Source organism: Thrips palmi, unplaced genomic scaffold, assembly GCF_012932325.1.
Source record: "Thrips palmi isolate BJ-2018 unplaced genomic scaffold, TpBJ-2018v1 HiC_scaffold_16, whole genome shotgun sequence".
Lineage (NCBI taxonomy): Eukaryota > Metazoa > Arthropoda > Insecta > Thysanoptera > Thripidae > Thrips > Thrips palmi.
In genome coordinates, this window is record NW_023144625.1 from 14,171,245 (window position 1) to 14,184,530 (window position 13,286).

Below are 13,286 nucleotides of genomic sequence, written 5' to 3' on the forward strand. Positions count from 1 at the left end.
GAATCCCTTTTGCATATCACTTTGTAATTGCACCCTGCACGGTGTGTGTGTGTGTGTGTGTGTGTGTGTGCGCACGCGCGCCCGCGCGCGTGCGAGTGTGCGTGCGCCCTGTTTGTGTTGCAAACGTGCATGACGCGAGGGGTCACCCGTAAATAATAGAGGGGAACGGTCAGTCGGCTCCCTTCAAAATGCATGCAGACAGACAGACTCTCAAGCTGACGCCGCGTCCCACGGACACGATGACAAAGCAAAGCATGCATGCCCATAGATATAACGGTCCCACGCACATACATAGACAGGCGAGCAGATATAGACAGTCACACTGACACACAGGCACACAGCCAGACAGACCGACAGACCAACAGACAGGCGGTCGGGCGGCGAAGGGGCCAGAGAAAGTTTGTATCGTTTGCGCGTGCTAGCTGTGCTGGCTGTGCTGGGTGTGTGAGGGGAGCGAGGCGAAATTAGCGCGTGGTCGTGGCCGCCGTGCTCCGCCCCGCCCCGCTCCGCGGCCTGGCGCGTGGCCCCTGGAGTGCAGTGCTGTCCTCGGGTCGTTCGGATTTGAGGCCCGCAAACTTGGCTGTAAATTGGGATGCCCCGCTCGGCGTGGCGGTGCCCTGGGACGGTGGGGCGGTGCACCTGATGGCGCAGTGGTTAGAGTGCTCCGTTCCTAACTGGCAGGTCTCGGGTTCGAGACTAGTGCCATGAGCAAATTTTTCGGCAACGGCAACAAACATCTTGAGGAGGTCTATCCGGAGAGGATTGAGTACCAGCGCTGGCAGAGCGAGCACCATGGTCCTCCGGTAGCTCAGTGGTAAAGAGCATGATGTGGGAAGCGGCAGGTCCCGGGTTCGGGACCGGTAGTATACACAATTTTTTCGGCGACCAATTGCTTGGGGGGGTATATCCAGAGAAGATTGGGTACCTGCGCAGGCAGAGCGAGTGCCATGGCGTCCCGGTGGCTCAGTGGTTAAGAGCATGTCGCGGGAAGCGGGAGGTCCCGGGTTCGGGACCGGTACTATACACAATTTTTTCGGCGACCAATTGCTTGGGGAGGTAAATCCACAGAAGATTGGGTACCTGCGCAGGCAGGGCGGGTGCCATGGCGTCCCGGTGGCTCAGTGGTTAAGAGCATGATGTGGGAAGCGGCAGGTCCCGGGTTCGAGACCGCTCCAGGTACCCTTTTTTCGGGACCAGATTTCTCGAACGGCAGCTCAAGAGGAGTTGCGACATCGCCGCCGACAAGCTGGTTCGGTGGCTGAGCGGTCAGGGTAGAGGAGTTGACTAGACTCGGCACTCGGGGTCGCGGGTTCAAATACCCAATGTGACCCCTCTGAGGTAAGGCCTCTGAATCTGGACTCTCACTGTACCACAGAAACCGCGCGCACTTCGGGTGGGCCAGCCCAATACGAACCCACTAATCTGTCGAATTGCGCGGCAGGGAGCGTCGGATGAAGGCCCGGTTCCCATAAGAACACCGAAGCTGATCGGCGGGTCTCCTTGAGACTTTCGTATTGCCACTTTTTGCCGCCGATTTTTTCCATGAAACGCACTGCGGGAATGGCGCATCATTGCCCAGCGGTACAATGTAGTTCAGAGTGCAAGCTACCAGGTGCGAACTGGTCTTACTTCGGCGTCTTGGGCCCGCCGAGACTCGTTTCCAGGACCGAGAGCCCCAAACATTCCGAACCGTCCTGGAAACGGGTGACAAACGTCGCCAATGACACCCGTTTCCAGGACCAAACGGCAAACTGGTTGAATTTCGCCACTCCCGTCCTGGAAACGGGTGTCCGGCTATCTCAGGGACGCGTTACGCTCCTGAATCTTTCAGGACCAAGTCTAACCGTGTGGACAGCGACAACAAAGTTCGGAAACGGAATTTTTGAAACGCCTAACTCCAACCTTTGCCGTTTAAGTTATATTGACTCCCGAAGTTGGAATTTATTTTTGTTGGCACCGAGTGGCACTCGAGCCAGAGCGCTGTTGTGGTGGGGCTCGATCGGGACGAACTTGGAGGGCAGTCGGACGGCGGCGGAGAAAGGACTCCGCCGAAGGGAATGGCGGCAAAGAAGAACAACTCTTGGAATATGCACCGCGCACCACGCTTTGGTGTCTTCATGGGAGAACTCTCGCCTTGGGCCGAGTCTGGCCAAGCCTGGCCAAGCCTGGCCAAGCCCCGCCGGGCCCCGTGGTGCTGACGACGCAGGCGTAAATTGGTACCCCTGCCGGCCGAAAAATACTGGCGCGCGAAGGAGCAGCTGCCAATGACTTAAACAAGCTCTCGCCGGCCTCTCCGCACTCCGCGCCTCTGGGGCCGCTCCTTCCTTCCTTTCCGCCAGGACGGAATATCGACGGCACAGCCACCTTGCTTGCAGCGCCTGGCTGCGCCCCAGAGGCCCCAGCCAGCCGACCCTGAATCGGGCTCCAGGTCAAGGCGAGAAAGAAGAGTGGGCAGAGCCATGCGGTGGGCTCCGCCAACTCGTGTCCGGGATGTGTCTTACTTACTTACTTACTTACTTACTTACTTACTTACTTACTTACTTACTTACTTACTTACTTAATTACTTACTTACTACTTACTTACTTACTTACTTACTTACTTACTACTTACTTACTTACTACTTACTTACCTTTTACTTACTTACTTACTTACTTCTTACTTACTTACTACTTACTTACTTAATTACTTACTGGGTCTCTGTCCACGCGGCGAGGCGCTTTCCGCTCCGCGGCGTCATCTCGACACACGCGCCGCTCGCACTCAATATCGGCACCGCCGGATCGCACGCCACGGCCACGCCACGCCGCTTGTCCGTCTGGAATTCACTATGTCGGGCTGCCAATAAACAAGCGCGCGTCTTCTCACGCCAACGCACACAGACGTACAAATAAACTCTCTCTCTCCCTCTATCTCTCTCTCTCGCTCTCTCTCTCTCTCTCTCTCTCTCTCTCTCTCTCTCTCTCTCACGGACACATTGCCCCGCTGGTCGGGCTGGTGCAGTTCTCGCGCCCGTTCACACCGACGCACTCGGAAACGAGTTCGTTGATCACGTCCAGTTCACCTGCTATGCCAAATTGCTGGGGTACTGTCTACTGTCTACCGACTGCACCATCGTTGTGACGATGTTTTTGTTCAGCGATTGGGGGACATGGTCGGCATTGTCGAGGTCGTGGGCACGGCATCCATCGGTCTACCTGTTTCATCTGCTCAGCTTCGGCCTTCTGTTCTCCTCTGCTTCACCCACCACCACTCACCCCGTCCACCTTCATTCGCCCTTACACCCTGCGCCACATCTCCTCTTTCTCTCTCTCTCTCTCTCCCTCCCACCCTCCGACTCCGCGGAACCTAACCAGCACAACGTTTTTGCCGCTCGTTGGTGCGATGCCTGCGGCGGGCTGCGGTTTGGGGTCTCGGAGTATTGGGATCGGCCCTGGAGGGGGAAAAGGGGGGGGGCGGAAAGTTGTACGTGGCTCCACGACCGCGCCATTATCCCGTTCGATTTATTTGATATAAACCATGCAGCGCGTCCCCTACAAAACACGCGCAAGGGAAAGGCCGCACACGCCGCCCAATAACATCGCGGGCAAATTCGGGACGAATGGTCACTTCGCAGGGGGTGAGGTCGGCAGGATCATTGGCCTCGAATTGGAAGGGCACTGGGGTACAATTTAAAACACGCGCGGAGTAAGTTGAAAAAAGAGTGAAGTATAGTCGAATAGGTGTGAAATGAATGTGGCTCATCATTGGACATCAGTCAAGGCATACTTAAAATAAGCTTGAGATAATGTGACAACGGTGTGCAAAATTTTTCCAAGTTGCATCCCTTTTTTGCTGGATAGGACCACCACCGCGGGAAACCGTTGACTGCGGCGTGGGGTGGGGGGAACGGAGGATGGGGTTGGGGGTGACGACGCAAGCAGGGCCCGGGAAGAAAAGTCTCTTTCTCTCGCAGAGCACCCGTTTTCTAGAAGTGACATTATTTCAGCTGATCCCGGCAGCAGCGCGGTGATCCTCCGCAGTAAACACAGAAGGACGTCGTCCCGCCTGTCGACGCGCTGCTGCACTGCTGGCGCTGCTGGCAGTTAGAGGATCGCGTGGGGCAGGCCAGAGCAACACGTTAGTTGTTGCAAACACTACTTTTGATTTTGAGCAAGTCAAAGCCTAGAAAGGCGCACTCTTGAAGCCTTGCAAACTATTACCGGCCTTTTTTAGAACAATGGGATGTTTATACGAGAAATTTTGAGCACATTTGAACAAAAAACACGAACAGTTTTTTTTTTTTTTAAGGAAGTCTACCTTTCATATTCCCAAAACAGTTCGTGCCGGCGCCGAAAGGAGGACCTTCTAACAGACTCCGTTGTCCCCGGCACTCTCTGCACGTCCTGGGCCCTTCTTGGCACGCCTCAAAGCGTGATTCTATTATTCGTGTCGACACGCAGGTTGGTGGCAATTAGCTCAAGAGGGTTGGAGTGGGAGGGGGAGGGGGTAGCGTCTCCTGACCCTCGGCCCTGAGTTATGTCCGAAGCTCAACGTCTCCTCACTCAGGCTGGGCGGCGGGTCCAGAGACGTGCTGGCCGGCTGGGACCAGCCTCGGACCGCCCGGCAATGCGGCGGCGTAACTAACAGCACTCCCAAGATCCTGTTGATAATTTCAAAAGGTCATGAAATAACTAAAATTTGGCCAATTTTTAACCGGATTACTACTTAGCATTTCAAAAAATTTGGCGTGATTAAAAAAAACATGGTGCATCGTCCCTTGTGATCTTGCTGTTCCGTAAGGCAAGGTCCCCACCGGCCTCCTGAGCACCCAGACGTAATTCCTGGGCGCGGGCCACGCGTGTGGTATCGGGTGGCGGTGCGGGCGGTGCGGTGTGCGTATTAGGTCTCGGTCCCATGTGCCGTGTGCTTGCATTTTATTCCGGCTTGGCTCTCTGTGTGCCCGGCTGGGAATGCCCGCCTCGGGGGACACACGCACTCATTCATACCCCCTTCCACACACGCTTCGTTTTAGCATCAGGTGCGAAGGTGAGGCCCCCCCTGGCCACAGGGAGGCTCAGAAGCAATCTCGCTCCAGAGCGGGGCGACTAGAGGTCGAGAGGTCCTGCCGCGGCGGTCTTGTTTCTGGAACCGCACTCGCTTTCCAGCTGCCCCGAATAAAATAATCATGGAGCTTGCTCTTTTTGTTTTTCTTTTTTTCTTGCCTTTACTTGTATTGTAGGGGCCGTCCCACACATTACCTAATGTAATGCATTGTGTCTCGCTCGCACTCCAAAAAGGAGCAACTAGTTCACAGCTTTTTCTCAACAACAAACGCAATTTTTTTTTGTTTTTTTTTTAAATAAACTCTAATAAAAATTGTAACTATTTAAGAGCGAAATACTGCTCCTTCCGGTGTGACGGTGTAACGGGGTCTCGTTGTGTGCGCCCTCGCTAACTTTTGAATAGTTGGCTGTGGCGTCGCGCCACGCTGCGCGTCGCTTCCTGCCCCCACTCCCCCCCTTTCCACGCCGGACAGCGCGCCACGCCTGGCCGTGCCAGAGAAAATCGGCCTGGACCGCTGCCCCGTCGCCTTTCTCCGTCTTTCGGCCTCGCCTTCCCCCAGGCCGTCTCCCTCCTCGTTCTGGGCGCGCAGGGCATGGTCGTGGTGCCAGCCAACTAGGGGGGGGGGGCCCTGTTTCGACCCTTCCGCTCGGATTTGACGACAACCACCATTCGCGTTTGGCTTTTTCGCGCGATACTTGAACTACCCAAACTTTGTTTACATTTTGCCATTTCAGACGAAGTCGCCGAAGATAATCAAGTCAACGACTTTTGCGTTTTGCCGTTCTACCGGTGCTTGTTTCTTGCGACTCCGGGCCGCCGCAGAGTTGGGAGTTGTTCATTTCTCCTACCTAAATGTTCGCCTACCTGTCTATTTCGCCTACCTATATTTCGCCTACCTAATAAAAATATTGAATAAAAATATTCAATAAAATATTGCCATTTTTCGCCTACCTATAGTTCGCCTACCTAATAAAAAAATTAAATAAAAATATTGAACAAAAAAACGAAAAAATCGGCGGCAAAAAGTGGCAATACGAAAGTCTCAAGGAGACCCGCCGATCAGCTTCGGTGTTCTTATGGGAACCGGGCCTTCATCCGACGCTCCCTGCCGCGCAATTCGACAGATTAGTGGGTTCGTATTGGGCTGGCCCACCCGAAGTGCGCGCGGTTTCTGTGGTACAGTGAGAGTCCAGATTCAGAGGCCTTACCTCAGAGGGGTCACATTGGGTATTTGAACCCGCGACCCCGAGTGCCGAGTCTAGTCAACTCCTCTACCCTGACCGCTCAGCCACCGAACCAGCTTGTCAGCGGCGATGTCGCAACTCCTCTTGAGCTGCCGTTCGAGAAATCTGGTCCCGAAAAAATGGTACTTTGAGCGGTCTCGAACCCGGGACCTGCTGCTTCCCACATCATGCTCTTAACCACTGAGCCACCGGGACGCCATGGCACCCGCCCTGCCTGCGCTGGTACTCAATCTTCTCTGGATATACCTCCACAAGCAATTGGTCGCCGAAAAAATTGTGTATACTACCGGTCCCGAACCCGGGACCTGCTGCTTCCCACATCATGCTCTTAGCCACTGAGCCACCGGGGCGCCATGGCACCCGCCCTGCCTGCGCTGGTACTCAATCTTCTCTGGATATACCTCCCCAAGCAATTGGTCGCCGAAAAAATTGTGTATACTACCGGTCCCGAACCCGGGACCTGCCGCTTCCCACATCATGCTCTTAACCGCTGAGCCACCGGGACGCCATGGCACCCGCCTTTCCAGCGCTGGTACTCAATCCTCTTCGAATAAACCTCGTCAAGAAGTCGGTTGCCTCTGCCGAAAAATATGGTCATGGTACTAGTCTCGAACCCGAGACCTGCCAGTCAGGAACGCAGCACTCTAACCACTGCGCTACTTGGTTGCTACGCACAGCGCTCACCCCATCGCCGAAGTTATTATTCGTCCAGCATCAAGCAAGATGGGTGGCTATTGAAGTTTGGCGCTAGGTTAGCGGCGTGCACAGCAACCTGGTAGCGCCGTGGTTAGAGTGCTGCGTTCCTGACTGGCAGGTCTCGGGTTCGAGGCTAGTGCCATGAGCATATTTTTCGGCAGAGGCAACCGACTTCTTGACGAGGTCTATCCAGAGAGGAATAAGTACCAGCGCTGGCAAGGCGGGTGCCATGGCGTCCCGGTGGCTCAGCGGTTAAGAGCATGATGTGGGAAGCGGCAGGTCCCGGGTTCGGGACCGGTAGTATACACAATTTTTTCGGCGACCAATTGCTTGGGGAGGTATATCCAGAGAAGATTGAGTACCAGCGCAGGCAGGGCGGGTGCTATGGCGTCCCGGTGGCTCAGCGGTTACGAGCACGTTGTGGGAAGTGGCAGGTCCCGGGTTCGGGACCGGTAGTATACACAATTTTTTCGGCGACCAATTGCTTGGGGAGGTATATCCAGAGAAGATTGAGTACCAGCGCAGGCAGGGCGGGTGCCATGGCGTCCCGGTGGCTCAGCGGTTACGAGCACGTTGTGGGAAGTGGCAGGTCCCGGGTTCGGGACCGGTAGTATACACAATTTTTTCGGCGACCAATTGCTTGGGGAGGTATATCCAGAGAAGATTGAGTACCAGCGCAGGCAGGGCGGGTGCCATGGCGTCCCGGTGGCTCAGTGGTTAAGAGCATGATGTGGGAAGCAGCAGGTCCCGGGTTCGAGACCGCTCAAAGTACCATTTTTTCGGGACCAGATTTCTCGAACGGCAGCTCAAGAGGAGTTGCGACATCGCCGCCGACAAGCTGGTTCGGTGGCTGAGCGGTCAGGGTAGAGGAGTTGACTAGACTCGGCACTCGGGGTCGCGGGTTCAAATACCCAATGTGACCCCTCTGAGGTAAGGCCTCTGAATCTGGACTCTCACTGTACCACAGAAACCGCGCGCACTTCGGGTGGGCCAGCCCAATACGAACCCACTAATCTGTCGAATTGCGCGGCAGGGAGCGTCGGATGAAGGCCCGGTTCCCATAAGAACACCGAAGCTGATCGGCGGGTCTCCTTGAGACTTTCGTATTGCCACTTTTTGCCGCCGATTTTTTCGTTTTTTTGGTCAATATTTTTATTTAATTTTTTATTAGGTAGGTGAACTATAGGTAGGCGAAAAATGGCAATATTTTATTGAATATTTTTATTCAATATTTTTATTAGGTAGGCGAAATATAGGTAGGCGAAATAGACAGGTAGGCGAACATTTAGGTAGGAGAAATGATATAGACTCGCAGAGTTCCATCCCGCCCGCGATGCGAACCCCAGCGCACTGCTACTACTCAGCTCTTACAAAAAAGAAGAGGGATCGTGTATCTTACTTTATTTTGGAGGAGGGGGAGGCGAGACGGGGTAAGCGCCCCAGATTCGCCCCTCCCCTCCCCCCTTTCCCCACCGCCCTGTCCCGGATGCGGTGAGCCGACCCCAACACCCCATAAATAGAAGAAAGAGGCAGACCGAATCGTGTTTTGGGCTGGCCACGTCTGCATTTCGGCCAGTAAGTTAGTTGCTGGCGAGTTGAATGAAAAAGGAAGTCTCCTCAGGCCACAGTGTGCGTGCTTGCTTTGATTGTGTGTGTGTGTGTGTGTTGGCGCGAGTGTGGGGGGTGTGCCGTTCAGTAGACCACGCCACTAGCATCCCCGTTTCAGCCACCACACTGTCCGTAGTTTGAATCAAACAATGATAACGGTGTCGTGTCGTGGCGGTAATGAAAACCGAGGAATTAAAACATAATACGGTGTGGGCAGACGGGAAGCGGGCCGGGAATGGGAAATAAATTAGAGGCCCAAAACGGGGATGGAAACGGGGGGGGCAGCGCGGACCTAAGCGGCCGGACCCCCTTAAACAAAGTTTATGCGGCCAGGCCACGACCTTTATTGTCGGCAAGTGCGAGAAAGGACGTTAGGGCAGAGAACGAGAGAGAGACAGAGAGAGAGAGAGAGAGAGAGAGAGAGAGAGAGAGAGAGAGAGAGAGAGAGAGAGAGAGAGAGAGAGAGAGGAGCGAGGCGCAGGGCGAAGCGGGATGGCCAAAGTTAAAATGTCCTCAGTGGCCACTGAACTGCCGCGCTTGTGTGTGTCGCTCCCTTTTTTTCCTCCTTTTGTTCCATATTCTTTCCTCGTCGTGCCTTGGCCGCGCGGGAGAAGAAGAAGGAGAAGGAGTCCGCGGTGCACCGCCGATACAGCGTTCGATTCTCGTTTGCGTTTGACCAAGTTGGCGGCGCGCGGCCGGATGTGGAGTGACCCGCCAGGCCGCCACCGCACGGTGTGTTTGCGTCGCTCCGTCTCTCTCGCACTCGAGGGCCGTTCCGCTGCGGTGCGAGAGAGACAGAGAGGTCCGGAATCAGCGCGCTGGAGCTCCCGAGACCGACCACCGGTGTGTGTGCGCATGTAACTACAGTGTAACTACACTCGGGCGGGAAGTGCTTCATTTCCCAGCAGGCTAGCCCAGCAGGGCCCCGCCGGCCAGGCCCGGTGTCTCGATGCCCCGGGAGACTGGCTGGCTGCGTGTTTTCCTCGCGCAACACACACACACACACACACACACACACACACACACACTGAGAGAGAGCGTGTTGCAAGGGCTGCGCCACTCCGTGTGAGGTTTCGGATGTCGACACCGCGCGCGCTCTGGCGGTCGAGGGCGGCAACAGAGTTAAGTGGAGAGAAAGAAAGTTATCCGTTGGCCGGCGTGGCCCTTTGACCGCCTTTGACCGCCTTTGGCCCCTCGGCCCTTGGGCCAGGCGTTCGCGCCCGCCGCCCCTTCGTGACGTTTGGTCGAAAGACGTAACGACCGCGATCGAGTTACCCGCGGTGCCCCACTTGCAGCCCCACTTGCTGCGGCGCCGCGGCTCTCGGAGGGGCAGGGCTTCGCTTAGCGGTCACTCCCTGAGGCGCTCTCTTCAAACGCACGCACTGAAAGAGACACTTTTGACTCTTGAAAAGTTTGGACCGAGATAGAAGTGCAATCACGATGCTCTCGAGGCAGTTGCAGTCTGTATGGTGGTCATTTACCTCCACGCGTTGAAACTCCACATCAGACATTTCCAGACGTGTACGTGTCGGAGTCTCTGTTGTGCGCCAACGATTTGGACCAATCCCATTTGACTGGTGGGGAGACGCGGCGTTTTTTCGGCGCGTGGTGGGATGGGGTGTGCTGAGCGCCCGTACATCTGTGGAGGCAGCCTGCCCCGCCGAGTCTCGCTTCGATTCCTCGATTCGAAAACGAGCTGACTCGAGCACTGCGATGGCAGTGGCGTGGCAGTGCGATGGGGCCGGGGTGCGTCGCGGCGCACGGCGCCCCGTGAGTGCGAGAGGGACAGAGAGCTTGGTTGGGAACTGCAGGGCCGGCGGCCCGGCTGCAGCCGGTGCAGCAGCCAGGCGGACCAAGGAAATTAGCTCCGATACGGCGGGGCGGCCAGGCTAAGGCCAGGCTGCCCCATGGCCTCCTTGGCCTCCTTGGCCTCCTCGCCGTGGCGCTGCTGCTCCGGATGGCCGGCCCCTCCGCAGAATGTTGGGCTGGGCGCTCCGGATGCGGGAGGGGAGGGAGGGGAGGATGGTCGGTCTCAAGTTAGGGCCTCGGTCAGCCGACATCGACACCCACGCAAGCAGCGCTCTTGGCGGCCCGCTCTCTCTCTCTCTCTTTTCTTCTTCTGCCGCTCCGCCTCTCGCTCTCTCTGCGCGGACGTCCGTCTCCCTCGCGCGCCAAGGAAAAAGTGGTGGTGGGCGAATCGTCCGAAACCGGACCGAATCGGGCCGCTGCGGGTCCATTCGAAAAAAAGCGAAAAAAAGTGAAATGTGCTGATGAGGGACCAAAAGCACAGAAAAAGGTGCCAACTTTGTCCATGTTGTGCGTCATGGGGATGTTGGAATTCTCGGTAAACCGTTGGTTTCTGTCGGCCGGCCGTTTTGGCCGTGTCTGAGGTTGTCGGGGGGTTAACGGCCAACTAACTACAGCCGTAATTGGAGGCCCAGGGAGGCGGGGGTCTCGGCGTCCTCACGGCGTTCTCGTGACGTCCTCACGGTGATGCTCCAAATTTGGCCGCTCATGACTCGATCATGGGTCGACGCCTCAACAGGCCGCGCAGTGTGCCAGGCAACGCGCCGTGGCCGAACTTGGGAAGGGGCGGTTCGGCGCTGGAAGAGTGCGAGAGGCCCGATCAATCTTATATTGTTGGAGCTAATTTCTTTCTTGTTGGGAAACTCTGTCGCAATATGCTAAGTAGCGCCAGGAGGACGGTCGTTCGCTCGCTCTCCGTGGAGCTCGTCGGATGATGGCCTCTCACAGTGGGCCAGAAGACCAGTGGAGGCGGCCAGAACTCTTGGCGCGCTTTGAGCTCGAAAGTCACCGAGCAGGACTCGAACCGAACGTGTGACCCCACCAATGGAATCCTCGTACGGAGAGGAATCCATTGGTGGGGTCACACGTTCGGTTCGAGTTCCGTTTAGCGACTCTGGAGCTCAAAACGCGTCCGGGATTTCGGCCGCCTCCACTGGTCTCCTGGCCCACTGCGTAGTCGGGTCCCCACTGGTGCGGGTTCATCTGGCGGTGTGTCGCGGGCCTACCGCAAACGCGGCCACGCAAGGTAAATACACTCCAAGTGATTACCCGTTCCCTCTTCGTTTGAGACGCTGTTTGCGAAAGCCTTCGCTAGCCTCGGTGCCCGCGCCCTCCATTTTTCATCTTTATACGGCAAGTGCCCGGCGAAAATGAGGTGCCGCGGACCAGTTTTCCTCCGCCCTTTCCCAATTCGTGTTCCACACTGGGAATCTTTGGCAGGCAATGGCAACGACTAACCTGGCCACGCCTGTCGCGCCGGGCCGCTGGGACAGAACTCGTTGTTTTTTCCGCTCCACTGTACCAAAAGCTTTCTCCCTTGTCCCGCACTATTTGGCCAGTCGAGTCACTGACCTTCCCGACCGTCCTTTCTCGCGGTGCCAGAGAGCAGGGCGGGGGCACGGTGGGGCACGCGTGGCGGTAATCCGGGCCCACCATAAGCCTTTGCCGATTAAGCAATAAAGGATTCGCTGGGCCCGGCCGAAAGGGGCGGGCGGCACCGCGTAGTTTACAAGGGTAGTTTGCTGTCACAATCGGGTTCGGGCGCGATCGGAGGACGATCAGTCGGGGGCATGAGCACGCACAGGCCTCTGGCGTGCACGAGAAAGGGTGCAAAAAGTGTGAATTGTGGCTTTATGGCTCAGTTCAGGGAGCCACAAGCTTGCTATTTTTTCAGAACTGGGCCGAAGCCTTTTTGTTTTGGTCGTGCCGCAGCAGTAAGATTGGTTGTGCGAATGATGGCCGTGTGTGGTGCAGCTGCTTACGGGAAAGAGATTGCGGCTAACGTTTGAACGTGGTGCGGTCCTAGGGCGCCCTGGTCTTATCCGGGAGAGGGGGGGGGGGTGACCGCGACCGCACGGCGTGCCTCTGTTTTCCTTGGGGCGGATGGCCGGCAGTCTCTGGGAATAAAGACAATTGCTGCGAGTTTCGTTCGGTAATTGCCAATGGGAATGCTCCTTTCCGGTCCAGGCGACGCGCTTCCCCGCCATGCCTCCGCCCAGGCCTGGCTTATGAACCCCAACCGCCGGCCTGCCCCCTACACGGCAAGAACGAGAAGCACAACTCCAGTCCAAAATAAGCTAATTTTTTTGCAATTTGCATTTGTTTCTTTTTAGGAAACGTTACCGTTTTATGTGTGTGTGTTTTTTTTGCTGGCGCATTATCACGCACAACGCGCCTCCTTCTCGTTCCTCCTTTCACTTATCCTGTCTTCCGACTAGAAATTGAGCATCCCCCTCCACCGCCAAGGTCCGCTGCCTCGGTCCGCGCCCCGCCGTGCCGTGCCGTGCCGCGCCGTGCCGTGCCCCGCCCCGGGGCTGGACGGACGCCATTCGCTGGACGCTGGCCAGCAGACTCACCCCGAGAGTCGTTCTCGTCGCTCCGTCTCTCTCGTGCCCACACGTGACGCCCCGTGAGTGCGAGAGTGAGGACGACTCTCGGAATCAGTCTGCAGGATGGCTGGGCAGGGGCTGCAGGGGCCACGCAACCCCGGCCGGACTCTGCCCGAGTTAGCCGGGGCAGCGGCAAAAAAGAGGGGAGGGGGTTCATCGCTCATTTTTCGTTAGTCTCTGCGAGCATCATGCGACTGGAAGGCAGTGGAACACGCCCTCGCCTCCATCGCTCTGTCTCTCTCGCACTCAGGGGGCGTCCTACATAGGTGCGAGAGAGAC

At 56.6% G+C, this 13,286-nt stretch overlaps 1 protein-coding gene across 4 annotated transcripts in view; it reads left to right on the plus strand.

The window, feature by feature from the left end:
- The window catches only part of LOC117642785 (hemicentin-1), a 205,769-nt gene that overhangs the window by 183,861 nt on the left and 8,622 nt on the right, over window positions 1-13,286 (plus strand). The gene's annotated exons all lie outside the window — the stretch shown is intronic.